Here is a 16756-nt window from a genome sequence, read left to right as displayed (position 1 = left end):
GTGTGGCCAAATCTCTCCTTTTGTAAGGATACCAGTCCCACCGGATCAGGTTCCACACAAATGATCTCCTTTTAACTTGATTACCTCTGAAAAGTCTGAAGTCTTGGGCGTTAGGACTCTAACATCTTTGTGAAGAAACAGTTCAACCCACCGCAGAGTGACCACCCCAGACAGCCTGCTGAGCACACGGGAACCTCCGGACACTGGCCGGCTGGCTGGAGAGGCATGCAACGGCACAGATGCCTCCACGGCAGGAAGAGGTAACCTGGCGGTGAAGAGGGAGCATGGCCGTTCTTCTAGAGGGAGTGATTACCCTGGTAATTACTGGAAACTCTTGAGCTTGATCACAGGGCTCCAGGAAATGGGCCTTCTGAAAGATGAGTGTTAAGGTGATAGACTTTAGGTAGATGCCCTCCATGACCACAGAGCAGAGAGCCCAAGCCGTGATGGTACAAAATTCTGCCTGCCTTTCTGAGCCTAACTATAGATGTGTCAAGACAGTGGGGAGATAGCACCCGGCCTGTGAACTCTAAATCCGTGATTGAGGGGCTCTGATTAAAACTGAAACCAACACAGAGGAAACTGACATTCCCGAAACATTGTTTGAGCTCCTGGATCAAGCCATTCCTGAAGTTAACACTACTCTCTCTTCAATTGTACCAGTCCACTAACTCTCCCTGACAAATACGATAGCTTAGAGCATAGTGCCCTGAAGACCTTTCTTAGCTACATCCACAGCCTCCTTTCCCTACTCTGTAGGAAAAAAAAGGAGCCAAGTAAACTTCATTGCAAGGTCTGGGTTTGCCAAGAGACCAGAGTGAAACCGCACTATCAAGACCCAAATGCCAGAGCTGGAAGTGTGAGCTTCACAGCAGCTCCCGAAGCCCCTGCCAAGCACATCTGCACTCCCTTTTGCTCTGTCTTGCCCTTGCGGGAAAGCCAAGGGCCGTTACCACACGGGCCACGTGTGCAGATGGCCCTCCAGCGTCACCTGCTCGCCCTGACAGGCCTGGGGCAGCACCGGTGATCGTTCGACTGTAATTGGCACTAAGATTTCGATATCAACAGAGCCCATTCCATTTTGTGTTGTCTATTAAAAAAAGAAAGAACGAAAGAAAATGGAATTTAAAATACATAATTGCCTTAGTCATGAAGAGTAATGACATTAAGAGACATTTTAACTAGACATTTCCACACAAACAACATCACGCTGAGACAGTCTGTCCCGAAACCCTGACCGTAGGCAAGGCCCTGGAACCTGAGGGGGTGGTGATGTCTGGGGGCTGACTCAGCCACGGTCCTGGGCGTGGGGGCCACTCGCAGCTCACAAGGCTGTGGCCGCCTCGGTTTCCCCAAACATCACGAGTCTTGCCATTTCTGTGTCCCAACTATTAACTTACTCTCTTTCCATGAACAAGCACATGTGTTTTATGGACAGAAAGATACTGAAAAAGAAACTTTAAATCGCCACCATGAAACCGCTGGTTATGTGATCAATTTTTTCTAATAAGTAATTCTATTTTTTGCCCCTGTAAATATATGACTGTATCTGGGTCTCGTTGGCTGCTTTTGTCTATTCTGTAACCTGTAGAACATTCTAGAAATACCGCTGGATTTTGGTATTGCCATCACTGACCCAACAATCATGGCCCGGCAGTCTGTCCCGAGCCCATCCGGACACAATTCTCCACACCCTCCAACCCCACTGGCTGTTCCAAGAGCTCCCAGCTCTGAGCAAACAGTTCTTGCCTGCCAACCCCAGGAGGAAGGAGCAATACAACTTATCTGAGATGCAGTGAAAGAACAGATGGTTTGGGCCAAACTTCCAAGATACGGGTAGGTCATTTCCTTCCCGCACCAGTGACTCCTGGCCTCTACAAATATTGACTGAACGCCTACGATGTGCAAAGTCAGGAGGTGAGACCACTCGCACGCACACGAATATGGAGCAGTCCCTACAACTGGGCGGATTCATGATGCACGACTGAATTTAAAAAGCAGATTGTGGGGCACCTCCATGGAGCCATCGCTGAAGCAACTGACACTTGATTTGAGCTGAGGTCGTGATCTCGGGGTCGTGAGATCAAGCCCCGAGTGGGGCTCTGCATACAGCAGGGAGTCTGCTGGAGATTCTCTCTCCCCATGCCGTTCCACCTGCTGGCCCTCTCTCTCTCTCAAATAAATAAATAAATCTTTAAAAAATAAATAAAAAAATAAAAAGCAGATGATAATGAAAACACACACACATATTCCTGCTTTTTAAATTTTAACTTTTCTATGTATTTCCATGCATGTACAAATATATGCACATTTGCAGAAGCTCTAGAGTAATATGTATACAGGTAAGCATGGATGAAGATGCCACGGCAGCAATGTTGGTCATAGTTAAACGTGGTTAGGTTCATGGCTGGTTAGCTGGCCATAAGTAGTTAGTTAAACATATGCATGTTAATAAAGGCTAGCTAGCACTGTAAGGCACTCAGCAGCAGGGCAGACCACTCAGAGCCCCTTGCTGTTCGACTGCACACACAGTAAAACTGTTCACCACCAACACCTGTCGGCAAGCAAGACCTGAGAGCATGCACGCACCTGGAAGACCGCCCCAGCCAAGAGCATCAGAGTGTGGGCGGCGGCTAAACACCCCAGACCCGCCTCCCTCAAGTGGGGTGAGTCCATGGTGTGTCCTGTCTCCAGGAGTCCCCCCAAAACAGAGGAGCCCCACTGCCCACAGTGGACACAGCCGGATGGCATGCCTTGCACTGACTTCGTACCTTCGCTGTCTGGCTTCCCCATCACCCTCCCAAAGTTTCCTGGCATCGCCTTGCAACTAAGCCACTTCGACTTGAATCCCTATGTCGGGTTTGCTCTGGAAGGACCAAGCCAAGACATTATGGTATAGGAATACCATTGGATAATATGCAGAAATCTTTAAAGAATGAGGTAGTGTGCTGATAATATACTAATATGGAAAGATCTCTGAGAAATATTCTAAAAACAGAAAAATACTAATCTGGGGTGCCTGGGTGGCTCAGTCATTAAGGGTCTGCCTTCGGCTCGGGTCACGGTCTCAGGGTCCTGGGATCGAGCCCGCATTGGGCTCCCTGCTCGGCGGGAAGCCTGCTTCTCCCTCTCCCACTCCCCCTGCTGTGTTCCCTTTCTCACTGTCTCTCTCTCTCTGTCAAAAATAAATAAAATCTTTAAAAAAGGGGTGCCTGGGTGGCTCAGTCATTAAGCGTCTGCCTTCAGCTCAGGTCATGATCCCAGGGTCCTGGGATCGAGCCCCGCATCAGGCTCCCTGCTCAACGGGAGGCCTGCTTCTCCCTCTCCCACTCCTCCTGCTTGTGTTCCCTCTCTCGCTGTGTGTCTCTCTGTCAAATAAATAAATAAATCTTTAAAAAAAATCTTAAATAAAAAAGAAAAATACTAATCTGCAGAAAAATCCATATGGTTTTCTTTGAAGCTCATAATTGTTGACAGTGGTTAGCTCAGTGAAAGGGAGAGAGTCAAAAGACACTTGGGTTTTAAAAATCAAATGTATCAATTTACTGCTTGAGCAATGAAAAATTCATTGTAAGAGTCTCAGGGCAGAGAGTATGCATGCACTTGGTCACACACACACATAAATGCGTGTACACACACCATATAGACGCCCACGCTGTGTGTGCAGATGCGTCCACATACCACGACATCGTGTCTGTGTGTGTACGTGTGTAGACATGGGGGATGGGGGGAGGTCTGAAAATTCGGGAAGCAAATACCCAATCGTGCACAGTGATTGCCCACGGGTCTGCATGGGTTTGAGCTTCTCACCTTGACACACCTCTGTGACACGTGACTCCAATGAGTATCTACTGCCCTTAAAATCTGACAAAGGAACATGATTTTCAAGATGCTGTCACAGACCCAAGCTTCGGCAAAAGCATTGTTGGTGACATAACTTCCCCAATTCAGGGCATAAATAAACACTTTAATCATTTATTTACACCGAGGGGCACTGACCCCCGTTTGGAGGGATGGACATAGTGGTGTTGAGAATAAAGATCACCACAGATTTATAGGTAAAATGCTGCCCTCAGAGAGTCTCAACCCTGGCAATCGTTAAGGCATGTTTAAGGTCATTTTAACTACCTTCAGACCGAGGGACCTCTCAGCGAACCTCCTCCTCTGAGTCAAACACGCTGCCCCCACTGAGACTCACTGGCTAGACCTCCTGTTTCGAAAAGTCATGAGGACTCTATTTTCTAATTGCTCTCCCTTCATGGTGAAATAATTCAAACATTCCATTCCCTTCCAAAGTGAGAACAAGAGCTAAATTTAAATGCAATAACTTAATGATGCATCTGCAATCCCGAGCAGCCAACAATCTATCAGAAAAAAATAAAAAAGATCAGCCCATTCCAAATATAGGAAAGATTCACACACATGCATATCACTCCTCTCTGTAGCTTTCAACCCCTGAACGACCAAAATAAAAAACATCCAAAAAAGTATTAAGCTCTTGAAATAACCTGCCTGTTAGCCCTAAGAGAAAAGAGTAATTTATGGGCACTGTAGGCCATGTAGAATAAATGAACTTGAAAGAATTATACACCAGTAATAATCCACATCACTCAGCTCAGATACATCCTCTTTGAAAGTATTACTAATGACACAACTTGTATGTGGAGGGCATGCTGATAAACATCTCTCATTATAAATTATATCCACTGAAGAAACAGACACTGTTATATTGATAATGATGAAAGAGAAAAGGTTTGGGAATATTTTCTAGGCATATTCCTATCTCCAAGAGCCCTGCATTTACTAACTGAATGACGAAATGTTTTTGGCTCTGTAGTAATGAGAACAAATGGTTACCAAGTACATATCCTATATCTGAAACAGCTGAGTTTCACACACAGACTCTTTCTGCCTCCTGCCAGAAAAATGAACACATAAAATAGAAATCAGGGGATTGGGTGTGAACTTAAGTCTACTGAACACATACTGGCTGAGTCCATTCCTACCACCATCATCACCAACCCAACCATGATCACTATGATTTCCACCACCATCACCATCATCATCATCACCACCATCACCATCATCACCATCATCATCATCTCCATCACCACCACCATCACCACCATCACCCCTATCTTCACCATGTCCACCATCACCACCACCCCTACCATCCTGTTGACTGGAAAATGAGACTCGGACCCATTATTTTTTCAGGACCAACCCCAAAAGCAAGTCTAGGCAGAGGCACTAAAGGTTCAGCTTGTTCACCTTCTGCTTCATGCTCAAAATGCTTGACTAACAACCATGGCAACCACTGCCTGGGCAGCCACTTACCACATGAAAGGTTTTTGCAGAAAGAAGCAGCTACTATTCCTACCCCTAAGGTCATCTCATGATCACATGATGTGATCACTGCTCTGTGTTTAGAGCATGCCTCCACCCAAGAACCCTCAAACCAAATAGTGAATAAAAGAATGAGCAAGCCAGCCCAGATTTCTCTCCTGAACACTGGCCTTGGTCATCTGCTAATTTTCCCTGTGTTTAGGTGTAACTCAACCTCAAAACTGAGCTTCAGTGCAAAACTGAATCCGAATCTTACCCATAAACCTGATTCTTTTCCAATCTTTCTCATCTGAGGAAATGCTGCTTCCCCCTTCACTATGTTGTCTCTGCCCATGATCTGAAAGCCATGCTTGTCATCCCTTCTGACCCCTCTTCCTGTCCAGCCCATCACAACGACTGGCAGATCCTCCTGCCCCAATGCATCTAGAAGCTTTCCATTGTCCCTTACCTCCACCACTAATGCCGTGGTCCAAAGCACCACTACCACTCATCTAGGCTACATGGGGGCCTCCGAGTGCTCCTCGCTACCATACTGCCCACATCCCCACACAGAATTTGGTGCAATCAATTTAGAAGGCAAATTTGATCATGTCACTCTCTTACCTAAAATCTGCACTGCTCATAAGATTTAAAATCCTTATCCATAACCTATAAGGTTGTGAATGACCTCTCCCCCATCTGCATCCGGACAACCCCTTCTCATGTATTCAGCTCTTTCTTGCCCCTGGACCTTTGCACTGCCATTCCCTCAGGACACGGCTGTCTCCACAAGAGTACACACAGTTGTTTTATTCACCATTCAGCCCTCCCCAGCTAACCGACACATAGCTGGCATTGATAAACATGTCTTAGAAGAGACCATTAAACAAAGAAGGAATGGATACAAACCCCAACCGGCACAGGAGGATAGAACGTCAGAAGGAAGAAAGGACAACTCACCAAAGAGTTCTACCGCTGGGTTCCTAGTCTCAGGACACAAAGTGGGAAATTGCCGAGTGGGTCTTCCAAAGGTTGGGTCTGATCAAATGCGTCTTCTGAACCCACAGGCTTCAGGTATGATGAGTCATTTCTAAACTGTAAAAAAAAAAAAAAAAAAAAAAAATTGTATGATCTTCTGTCATAAAATAATGGCTTATAAGTTGGCTTTTCTGCCTCTTTCAGCTTCCTCTATGCCTCAGATTCAGAGAAAGTCAGGGAACACACTATCACGTTCCAGTTCATAGCACTGAGAGGACTAAGTAAATGACAGAGCTGAGACTTAATACATGGCCTTCCCAGCCTGACACTTTTCTTTCCCTTCAACCAAATTTCCTGGTGTAGAACAAGGCAAAAATATATACACACCACAAAGCTTTCATGATGCTTTGAGTAAAATTCCAAGCTCCCAAATGTGCAAAGAGAAATTGTGGGTAAGGCTAATTATCCCTCCTTGTGTAAGTGTGACATGCCATTGCTGATGGCAACAAGGGACACAAAGGAGACCACAAATCATCCAGGCATGCTCTAAACATATCCTTAATTAGATAAATATGACTGATGCTCCATGGATTACAAGAAGTGTTACCATAAGTCAAATTAATGAATAAAAAGCAAGATAAAAACCAACGAGCTGCTTGTAGCAAACTCTCAGGGAATTCCCATCTTACCACCAAATATTTAAGAACTAGAAATTTCTATGTTTCAGTAGATCTTCAATTGACATAAACAATCAAAATATCAGAAGTTCTTTTACTTCTCTCTTATTTTGTTTAATGTTTTTAAACTTTGTAGAATCACAGAATAAGATAAGTTGAATTTTCTTCAGTTTTATCCAAAAATTTGTAAGTGTCCAGTGTCCAGAGTAACTACGTGGGTGGGGGAAGAACACTTTGAAGCAATTTGGGCTTCAACCTGAAATTTGGAACTGGAAAACAGTCTGTACGAGCAAAATTCAATTTATTGCAATATAGCAAGCATTTTCTGAGTACCTACCAAGTTCCTGGCAGTTGTTAGACCCAAACATAAATAAGAGTGAGTCTTTCCAGGACCCACAGTCTGACAGGGGAGGCCAGAACATGCAAGTATAACTTTATTCAAGCTAGACTTTAATAAGATTTAGAATGATGTGCAGACAAGATATGAGGGGAAGATGTCCAGACAGGAGATTGGAGTCTTATTTCCTGAGGCAGTTAATGACAGAGTCAGGACACAGAGCAGCAGGTAGAGCTCAGAGCAGTGAGGCACCATAATGAGCACCTGCCTGTGTAGACCCCTCCCCAGACCACATGCATAATGTAGGTTGTTGTGCGTTTCCCCCCATGACTCTCAAATGAGGCAGGAGACTGGAAATTTAATTTGGTAGAAAATAATAATCACAAGCAAAGACCTTCATATAATGACATTAGGAACTTAAACCCCAAAATGTTCTGTTCCCTGCAACTACCCTGGAGTGAACCCACCATGAACAAACTCCACTGGCATCCACCAAGCCATCTAGACCTCCCTTCAAAGCCAAATACCAACCAAAGATTACTCACTACATTAAAAAAGCCCTCCAACATGGAAGATTATAATCTAAGTACAGAAAAATAAAACCCAGAAGAAGGAGATGGTACAGGCAACCTAATAAAACCTTATAAACAGAAAGAGAACAAGATGCTACAAAAGGAGCAGTGAAAGACAAAAAGGATTCTTTAGATGAAAAAGATAGTTACCAAAATGGAATTTGATTTAAATGGCAGATGTGGAAGACAAGGTTAAGGAAATCTCCTAACGTGATAGAAAATGTAAAAGAAAGAAAGATTTTAAAGATCAATCCTGGAGGTCCAACTTTTACTAATAAGATTTCCAGAAAGAGAAAATGTACAGAAATTGTAGGAAATATATAAGAAAAATTTCTCTGTTAAAGGATTTCATGAGTGGGCTACAAAATGGATGAAAAGAAACCACACCAAAGAGCATCATGAGATTTGAGGAGATAAATGACAAAGAGAAGATCTTAAACACTTCTAGTTTAAAAAAAAGTGGAATTTTTAAAAGGAACAAGAGTAGGTTAGGGCATCAAATTTCTCAGCAGCAATCTTGGAAGCCAGCAGAATGCCTTTAAAAATCTGATTGAATATTATTTCCAATTTAAGATTCTATACCCAAAAAGCAGTTGATCAAGTGTGAGGACAAAGGAGAGAGATTTCCATATGTGTAAAGGATCATAAAGTTTGCTTCCAATGTATTCTTTCTTAGGAAATTACTGTAGGATATGCTGCAGTAAAATAAGTGGGGAAAACCTAAAAGAAAAGCCATAGAATCTAAGGAACAGTAGATCCTACTACACAGTGACAAAGAGAAACTCCAGGGTGACAGCTGAGCCTCAGCTCTTGAGTAATCAGTTTGGAGCAAGAAGACAGGGGGTTTTACAAGTAAAGTATCATATGAAAAGGAGACTTGAGAAAAGTTTTTGATATGTCAAAGAACTGGGAAAGAATTTTCAGTATGTGGATTGTAAATGGCACAATTAAAAATGAGGCAATTAATAACTCCAGGAAAAGTAAAAAGCCATGCACGGAAAGAAATGTAATCACGGTCACTAATTGGTTCTAGTTAACAATATATACATAATAACAATGTAAACACTCATTACTGTCTTAACTAAAGTAGCAATTTAACTGTATGTGTAGGTTGGAGGTGGGGTCTAAAAGAACCAAATCTTCATCTACCACAGATTTCGGAACCTCAGCTCTATAGATATTTGGGGCTAGATTTTTTTTTTTTTTTAAGATTTTATTTATTTGACAGAGAGAGAGACAGCGAGAGAGGGAACACAGGTGAGGGAGCAGCAGAGGGAGAAGCGGGCTTCCCGCTGAGCAGGGAGTCCGATGCAGGGCTCGATCCCAGCACCCCAGGATCACGACCTGAGCCAAGGGTGGACGCCCAATGACGGAGCCACCCAGGCGCCCCAAGGCTAGATAATTCTTTAGTGTGGGAGCTGTCCTGTGCTTTATAGGATGTTTAGCAGCATCCTTGATAGTAACAACCAAAAGCCAGTAGCACAATCCCCACCCCCAAGTTGTGACAAACAAAAATATCTCAGACATGACCCCTGGGGGCATAATTACCCCTGCTTGAGAGCCACTTATCTACCATAACAGAAAGTGCTATTTCTGACTTACAAAAATTGACAAGTCAAAAACAACAGCGTAGGCATATTATTTAGGATTGTTGAGGTAATTTAAAGAAGAAATTAATAGAAGTATTAAAAGTAGAGTGAAGGAACTGGGCAGTGAAAAGTTGACAAGGTAGGAAATGGCTGGTGTTATATACCTGTAGCCATTATTAACTTTTTAAATTGTGCGCATACGCTCTAAATTGTAACATGCAGTTGGAGCTCAAAAAAAAAAAAAAAAAAGCATACTCATGTCTATTCTGGGAACTCACTCAAGTCTTCATGTATGAATCCTATTTCAAAGGAAATCTTACACTATTATATTAACTCACTTGATATGCTTACATCTTTTCTCAAAGTTGCATGAAACAAATAGCTATCGAGTAACGTCTTTTCATAAAATATCTGTATGGTTCCCCAAATCATCTGGTGCGACATTTTTGGTCCACCTACTACATTGTGGGAATGACTGCAATAAGCGATGAAGGGCATGGGGAGGTCTTGCCACCCAATCAAGTGGGCCAAATGGAAAGTGAGTCCAAGCACAGAGATGTCCAATGAGAGCCCTGCCCAGCAGAAGAACTACCTCCTTTTGATACAAATCACCAGAGGCCTTACAGCCACCAACCTACACCCTGTCTTGTCCCTCTAAGGAATTGTGTTCTCTCAGAGAAATAGTTGAGGATGACATAAGAAAAAAAATAATAAGGATATGGAACAATATGATAACTTGCGAGTTACGAAAATATTTCCTAAGTCTATGAAAAAAGAAAAAAATTTCAGGTAGGACAATAATCCCTAGCCTCTCTGCATTTAGCAAATTTTGGTTCTCTCAGAAGAGAATAAGTAAATGCACCTCTTTTTCTCTGTTTGTCTTCCTGGGCTCTGGGACTCCACTTCTTCAACCACCCTCCACCCTTTGCTCTCTGGCCCTTCTCCTGCCCCCTCCTCAAAGGGGCTAAGTGGTTCCACTGTGTCTCCATCTCAGCAGGCTGACTGGAGAATGTGTTACTGGTTACACAGCATGAAGAACTGCCCTATCTGGTTACATGTGAAGTATGATTATTATTAATTCAAAAGTGGTCCAGCAAGATAATGCCTTTGAGGGATTGTGTATAACCAACTCTAACGACTCTGAAGTGAAATTGAATGGGGAGCTCGACTATCACTTCATACAAAGTTTTAATTAACAGTGCTGTTTGGGCAGATAGAGAAAGAAAAGCAATGATTTATGGATGCACATTTTACTGCTGCCTCCTCAAATGCCAAACAACATAAAACACTGCCCACCAGCTCTACCCCATAAACATGTTCATCATGGATCCAGAATAAATCCTTCCACCATGAGGGAAGACCCAGTTCTTGCTATTTAATGTTAGGAATAAACACTTCAACCAACTATTCACTACAAGGCTCTCCCTACATAGAAAGGATGAAAAGGAATCCACTGGTCTTACAACCAGCATGAGCTTGTGACATTTTCACATTTATTATTTCAACGAATATTTGACGTCTACAGACTGAAAATGCCACAGTTATGTTTATTATCTAATTACATTCATTATCTGAAGGCTTCACGGTGCTAAACCTGGTCTCATTAGCCGGGCTGAGAGAACTGGAAAACGCTTCCCAAAAATCAAATACAAATCAAGAGTGAAAATTTCCACTGGAGACATCATAACTTTGAAAATGTACTGCTTTTGACGCCAGTTATGGGATGGTTAACCAAGCGGAAGCGGACTCAGTTTCAAGGGGAACAGACTTCCCACAGGAGTGAGGTTGCGTGGACGCGCTGTGGGACGCCCAGCCCCGCAGCGGATGAGACTCCTCTGCCTTCCGTGCTGAGAGGCATCGTGTTGGGAGCATCCTGCTCAGTTCACCCAGTGAACTGACCCCTGGGCCAGAGGATCCTTCCTAACCTGAAACTGGGGCCTGGGGACAGGTTCCGAACGAAATGCCACAGTCATCTAAGTCACAGTTAGGACCCAGCAGCTTTAGGACCAGGACTTATGGCCAACTGCAAGGTTGCCAAATATCCTGCCCCCCTCCATCTCTCAATCCATGAGGGCACTTCGTCTCCAGCCTGGTGCCTCCAGGAGGCTGGCTTTCTGCTTCAGTGTCTAAGCCGTATCTCGTGAACCCATCAGACTCTTCCCCATACCCAGCGGGGGTACTTACATGATGCCGGGGATCGATGCACTAGTGGGACAGATGCAGGAGCTGGGGCCTTGGACGGCACCAGCTTCCTCTCCCCTGCATGCCAGGCTCTCTGCTGCCTCCCAGCCTTGTGCTCGGCATCAAGCTGGAAGACTATTTACTTATTCATGGGCTGCCCGAGCCGGCCAGGAACTGCTTTGTGTCAGCTGAATAGGATGGTAATTCAATCTCCAAATGGGAACTGTTCAGCACAGGGCATATCTGTCATAATGAGTCACGCAGATGAAAAGAACACGGCTTTCAGAGCCACTGGTAAAAGTTGTGTTTTGACAATGGGTAGTGTTACAGGACACAGCCTTCTTTGCCTCGACATCTGAGTCTCCCCCCACCAAACAGTCCCCGTGAGATGCATGATGGAGAGGGAGTTACCAGTGGGGTCGTATGCTTGGGAGAAAAAGCAGGGATTGCAGAATAAGCTCCCCACTCCCTTGACAGAAGTATGTACATTTGGAGAGACAGAAGGTAGAAATGCTCAGGAATCAGCAAGAAAAATGAAGGGACAATGAAGCCGGAGGAAAGCGTCCAGCCGTCCCCAGGGTTGGCTGTGGTTTGGGGCTTTATATATGCATTATCACAACAGCGAGGTCCCTAGAAACCCTGGCATTAAGAACTCATGGAGTCCAAAGAACGGCCCCACACATACAGCTAAGAAGAGCCAAGTCGGGAGGGGGCCCAGCCACCCAGGCTCCCAGAGCACCTCCCCTAGTTCTCCTTGCTGCTAGAGCTCCTGCCCTCCTGCAACAGTTTCTCAAGATTGTAAAACCTGCACTTCATCTGACGTCCTTGTTTCAGCCACAGGAAGTCTCTCTACTAAGCATCCACACCTTCTCCTCCCCATCCCCAGGCCCCTGCGACAAGCCCCTTCCTCTCTCCACTCCCTCACCCACGCGGCTTGGACTCCATCCTCGTTCTCAGGCCTTAGCAGCCCAGAGAAACCCCACCCCTCAGTCGGCCAACAGTCCACTTTCCCTCCCCGCCCGCACGGCTGCTCCGGAACCACGGTTCAGGCAGGCCAGCGCCTTGACCTACCACGGTCCCCCCAGCAGACCGCCAGCTCTGAGAGGGCGGGGACCACGCCCCTTACTTTCTGTGTTGATTTCTAAGCCCCCTGCATGGTGTCAAACCAAAGCAGCTACTCAGACGTTTGCAGAAATAGCAAATGAATGAAGCCTTCACTGCCAATGGGCCTTGGAACATGCACCAGTCAGGATGGGCGAGGCTACTCTGTAGTAACAAACAACCCTCAAATACCCGTGGCCTGAAACGATGGAGGTTTATTTCCCGCGCATACTCGGTGTCCGTGGGGCACCAGCTGGTGCTCTGCTCACACTGTTCTCACTCTGGGACCCAGACTGGTGGAGCCAGAAATAGAAAATAGGACAGTGTTTGTAGTGGTGAAATAAGACGTCCACACTACACAGCCCCTGGAGTTCTGCACGGACACGTTCTGCTGAACGAGTCTTTGCATTTTGCCCACCCTGCTCCCCCTTCCTGTCATCAGGTCTGACGCAGACCCACCCCGAGGAAGAGGCTGTGCCCAACGGTCCCGATGACGCACACTGCGTCCGCCCCCACCCTCCCCACTTTGCAATGCTTACCGTCAGTGCCCCGTTAGAAAGTGAGTTCTCTGAGAGCAGGGCTCCCATGATCTCATTTCACGGCCCACCGCACCCCCAGACACAGAGTAAAATGCTCCATAAACATTTGTTGAATCAAAGGATGAATGGATAAAATAGTATATTACGCTGAAGAAACCACAATATTTTGGTGTAATTGTAAAATTAGTGAATTCAAGAAGCAGTCCCACTAATGTGAAGGTAGTATAATATAAACCCGACTCTGGGATCATGTAATACGAGTAACATAACAACAACAGAAGTTTCGGGGCACGTATATGGAATCCTGAAATTAATGAAGGTGGAGGATTTGTCAAAGTATTCTTGGCACTATTTGCTGGGAGAAATTATTTCTAACACTTGATCAGAACCAATCCTAAGAAATAACAGAATGAGCTGGGGCTTTGGCAGCTTGGAGTAAATATTCTGCAGTGATCTGTGTCTGTTCTCCTAGTCACTGTTAATCCAGCAAACTTCTCACCTAGACGTGGATCTGTCCACACACAGTTCATGAGAATGGGGAGGAAGAAAGTGCACGTTACCAGTGCCCTGTATCACATGAGCTCTTCTGACTTTGCCCATTAATATTTTCTTAAGGTGTTTTGATTATTTGGTGAACTTGGTGAATGTGTTTGCACTGGATAGATGGGTTGAGGAAGTTGGATTTTGCAGTGAGCAAAATGACCACAGGTTATAACAACCCCTGAGATTTACCCTCCACTCCTGCTTTCCTTAGTATAATGACATAACCAATATCTATTCACTACAAGATGGCATTTGGTGAATAACTTGGAATAACTTGTGAGTTATTCACTTCATGTCCAAAAGCACAGACATTTCAATGTCTCACCCTCCTGATTTCTCCAGGGTCTCCCTGGATCAATACATATTAAAGCTGCCCATTTTGGAATATCCTCCTGGTTGGGATCTGCTGGAAAGAACCTTCACAAGCAACCAAGGTGTCTTCAGCAGGTGGACACATGAACAACCTGTGGCCCGGCAGACAGTGGAATGTTACTCAGCACCAAGATGAGAGGAGCTGTCGAGGCCTGAAACCCTAAATACACATCACTAAGTGAAAGAAGCCAATCTGAAGAGGCTAAATACTAAATATGATTCCAACTCTAGGACGTTCTGGAAAAGGCACAACTATGGAGACAGTAAAGACAGTAAAGCATAATTATTTGCCAGGGGTGGGAGGAGCAAGGGTTGAATACTGAGGATTTGGGGCCAGTGAAACTACGTTGTTGATCCTATAATGGAGAATCCATGTCATCATACATTTGTCCGAACCTACAGAATGGACAACGTGGAGTGAGCCCTAAGGTAAACCATGTCCTCTGGTTAGTAACAATGTATCAATATTGGCTCATCAATTGTAGCAAGTGTACCCCACCCACATCCGATGTGAGCTGTGGGAAGATTCTGGGCTGGAGGGACAGGGGTCCATGGGGACCTCACTTTCTGATCAACCTTCCTGTAAACTGAAAACTCATTTTTTCGCATTTATTAATTTTTTTTCAAAACTGACCCAAAAAGCACCCCACCACCTTAGCTGCTGTTCTTGTGTAGACAACAAGCATCTACGCCAGCCAGGGTCCGTGGATTTCTTCCTCTTTACCGCATTGGGCTCATCCGGACATGCCAGGTGGGATGCCTGCTGTCTGGGGGCAAGGGTTTGGGATGACCGTGCCCACCGCTATACCCGTGGCCCTTGGAGTGGTGCCTGGCTCTCAGACAGGACTTCATAACTAGTGGTGCAATAAAAGATTTCATTTTCTTGTGTTTCCGCTTGGCCCTGAATGACAGTCAGAACATTATCAAGTGAAAATTGAAAGCGTAGATAAAAAAACCTCCCCCAGGAAAAGTAGTCGGGCTGCTACATTCTCCAGAGACGCAAGTCAATAAAATAATTCTAGAGAGCCGAAGACACTTGGATGGCTCCATAAATTAGCCGGGTGCAAGGGGGCCTCCGCGTCCGGTGTCTCTGCCCCAGGTATGCATGCCCCGCTGCTGTGGCCTCTGTCCTTGTTGGTCTGAATGATGAACCTTGAGCCACCTGCCGTTTGTCCGGATGGCACAAGGCGCCCGCGGGCTGTCCACCGTCCTGGGGGTTTCTCCTGGTTTCTCACTGATCCTAACCAACTCGGCCACGTGGGACGAGGCAGAAGGAACCAGCTGTCGGGAAAACCTCAGAGGAAAAGGCGCCCAGAGGAAAAGGCGCTGAGAGCAAGAGAGCAGGGCCACCCCCAGGACACTGTGTACCTGTGCTCGGGGCCCAGGAGCAACGCCTTGCATTTAATTAAACACGTTTACCGCTCACAAGCAATTTCATCAGCATAATCATCTCCTGTGAAAATTGATTTTGCTCTCACTGGAGGCCCTTGGACAGCCACACGTGGAAGCCTCCATCAGGATGAAGCCTTCCCTCAGCCTAATGTCGTCTTCATTTCCAAACTCAAGTTAAAGTACAGTGTTACTTTCTAACATAAAATAATTTCAGTAAATCGATTTTCTCTTTTAATGTTAGCTGTTCATTATTAGTGTTAAAACCAGCAGCTCACATTCGGGCACCCATTTTGGAGCAAGACCTGTTCCCAGCATGTTACATAGAGCGTCTGCTTGAGTCCCCAGGAGCTCATGCAGCAGGTGCCTGCCCACAGGACACGGGAGGACACAGAGCATGGAGGAGTCACTCACCTGGGAGGCGAAGGGTCTGGGCTTGGGCCTCACCACCACCCGGTAATGAGCGCCCCGGACGCCAGAGCGTCAGCAGAGACCGAGGAAAAGGGTATTACTCCCCACTGCCAGTGTTTCCAAAGGAAAAAAAAAAAATTTCTTTTCCGATATGCGAGAAATACCCAACATGGGCCTTTGGAAACATTACCTTGAAAACTTCAATACTAGCCAACGGCCAGGAATGACATGAAGCAGAGATGGGGAGACGCCTGCGTGAGGCCAAATAAAGTCACCATGGCAGCCTTCCCCGGGTCTCAGACCCGTTTCTGCAAATGGGGAAAGACCCACTGTTTTATCCGACTACAGTGTGTCCCTAATGGTTTGTTCCGAGCCACTTAAAGATGCCACATCATCATTACAAGATCATGGAAGCGTCTGACAGTCCTCATTCCCATTCTGTTGTTTGCCGTCTCCAAGAGAGAAAGCTAAATAATTAGCCAGATCACGCCATCCGACCGGTGCCTTGGAGACAGGCCTCCCAGGGCTGGAGAAGGCTCCCTCCTGACGGATGACTTGCTCGACGTGAAGCCTGACCTCCAGCCACCTTGTGTTTGTACTCCGGCTCCAGCTGCGCCCCTTCCTCCCACGTCATAATTGTCGCAGCTGGCCCTTCCCCTTAATCAGCCTCGTGGGCTGGGAGGGGCTCATTAGGGCCTGGGAATTAACTGGAGCAGAAAGCAGAAAAGCACACTGGGGCTCT

The 16756-nt window shown here is 45.7% G+C and overlaps 1 protein-coding gene across 1 annotated transcript in view; it reads right to left on the bottom strand.

Moving 5' to 3' along the window:
• RIMBP2 (RIMS binding protein 2) overlaps nt 1–16756 on the bottom strand; it is a 205733-nt gene that overhangs the window by 154048 nt on the left and 34929 nt on the right. The window contains exon 2 of the mRNA XM_064578194.1: nt 6286–6420. The gene's annotated coding sequence lies outside the window, so the exon portion shown is untranslated. The remainder of the gene's footprint in view (nt 1–6285; nt 6421–16756) is intronic.

This window comes from Mirounga angustirostris, unplaced genomic scaffold (genome assembly GCF_029215605.1).
Source record: "Mirounga angustirostris isolate CCGP_5_RB_7025 unplaced genomic scaffold, mMirAng1.0.hap1 SCAF_14, whole genome shotgun sequence".
In the NCBI taxonomy this organism is placed as follows: domain Eukaryota; kingdom Metazoa; phylum Chordata; class Mammalia; order Carnivora; family Phocidae; genus Mirounga; species Mirounga angustirostris.
The sequence above is the reverse complement of the archived record's forward strand: the minus strand, read 5'-3'. Positions and strand labels throughout refer to the sequence as shown.